Source organism: Triturus cristatus, chromosome 8 (assembly GCF_964204655.1).
Source record: "Triturus cristatus chromosome 8, aTriCri1.1, whole genome shotgun sequence".
Taxonomy (NCBI): Eukaryota; Metazoa; Chordata; class Amphibia; order Caudata; family Salamandridae; genus Triturus; species Triturus cristatus.
The window spans coordinates 760301312-760303300 of record NC_140591.1 but is presented as its reverse complement, the minus strand read 5'-3'; the positions used below and the strand labels follow the sequence as shown (position 1 = coordinate 760303300).

Genomic DNA, 1989 nt, shown 5'->3' with positions numbered 1-1989 from the left:
CTGCCAACACTTCTTAGCGTTCTCTATAGATGCAGCCATTTTCTGTGACTGTAATTTCGGCCTTTTCCCAGAAGTCTCTATTCTGCCTATGCAAATTAACAAAAGCAGTGCTTATTCCTCACTTGCTCAAATGTCCTTCCTGTCCAGAAAGCTCTGATTAAGCATGCTTATTTTCTTTTTCTGGGATATTTTAAATTGTTTCGCTGTCCAGTCTGTGGCAGTAGAAAGCTGCTTATGATGCCAGGTTTTGATGAATCCCCAAGGTACAAGTACAGAGGAATATATCAGTCTCTAGGATATGGAACTTTTAGCTAACACATCACAATATGTGATGCTTGCCAAGAAAACACTACATTCTGGAGCGCTGATGATCAGAACATTCTGCTCCTGAAGGATAGAAAAGACAGCTTGATTGAAATAAAGTCTGTTTATATTGACGCTCTCTCTCTCCCTATATATACATACATGCGTACACACACACACACAGGTATGTCATGCATTTCTTCAGATTTGTTTCAACCATTTACCATTTATTGGAGAATCCCTACTTTTCAAGTGACTGCAAATGAAGTCATCTCTGGCACTTTTTGTGCAAAGTAAGAGACACACATGACACCTTTTTATAAAAGTCATCGGTTTCTTTGTTACTGTGTACTTTCAAAGCATGGGGCTTTCACACGTCAGGTAAACCTGATTACCACTACACAACAAAAGCAGATGCAGCTTTCTTATCTATGTCGTGATAGAACAGTTGTGAATTGAGTAGAAGAAGGGCCCTGATGTGATACTTATTACATGCAGCCTGTAAGATAGTCAAACATGCAGGCTAGGAAGGAAGATGCAAATATCAATGTATTAGAAAAACACCTAAAGGCGAGTGATATGCTTTCATTCATGCATGGCTAGGAAAAATCGCCATACTGTTGCAAACATTCTTACACCACCAACTGGAAATAAATGATTCTGACATTAAACGTAAAGGTGACAATGCATTTGTATCATCACCTTGAGAAGGATCATCTTGGAATTGAGCCGAGGGCCTCTGCACTCAAAGCCAGAAACACTCCACTAAAATAAGATTCCTGTTGGTGCCAACAATTCTCCATGTTAATGCTTGTTCTAGGTGAGCAGTGAACCGATTGCAGGGCTCTTTTGAAAGCAAGGTCTGAGAACCAACAGATACATCCACACGCCGATTACTTTAGTGTTTTGAGAGAATTCCCTTTCTTGGAACGAGATTGCATGAAATAATCTTCAGGGCTTGGACAATTCCATGGCAAAACGGCACCTATCAACATTGTAGCCAACACAATATAACAACTGTTTCTTCCCGGTTTCAAACCAGGGACCTTTCGCGTGTGAGGCAAACGTGATAACCACTACACTACAGAAACAGATACCTACAGTTGATTTTTCTGTAATGAAACTGCTCCGAACTGGCTATTCCATGGGCCTCTGGCTTTAGATTTCTTTCATGCAACCTGCCCGACATCCCTAGCTGAACGCTCGTACATGCCATGCAAGACCAGATGTTTGGTATTAGCTCAGACTGGGCAGGGCTGAAGCATGAGACTCTAGCAAAGAATTATCCACTACTGCAAAGAAAAAATTGATGTTGGTTTTGAAACGCAAACTTCAAAACAACTTGAAAAGAGTACCAAGAAAAGGGCTCGTCCGGGATTTGAACCCGGGACCTCTCGCACCCAAAGCGAGAATCATACCCCTAGACCAACGAGCCCTCAAAATCCTCTTACCTCTCAAAAGCTAATACCGGCTCTAAGCCCGCAATGAAGATCATGCTGGTATCTTTATGATGCTTGGTCTGTGAATACGCATGAAAGTCAGTCTCAACTTACCCTTTCTCAAACGATAGCACTATCATTTACAAGTGTCTCCTTTTATTCCGTCCCAGCTTTGGACACGTCTTACAGGAAGTCAGCCCTTATTTATATATTTCTGCAGTGGCTGAAGCTTAATGAGAAAGAGTAA

The 1989-nt window shown here is 41.5% G+C and overlaps 1 non-coding gene across 1 annotated transcript; it reads right to left on the bottom strand.

The window, feature by feature from the left end:
- Positions 1–1666: 1666 nt before the first annotated feature.
- On the bottom strand, positions 1667–1738 carry TRNAP-UGG (transfer RNA proline (anticodon UGG)). Its single transcript has one exon. It is a non-coding gene; the product is annotated as a tRNA-Pro (tRNA).
- Between the last annotated feature and the right edge of the window lie 251 nt (positions 1739–1989).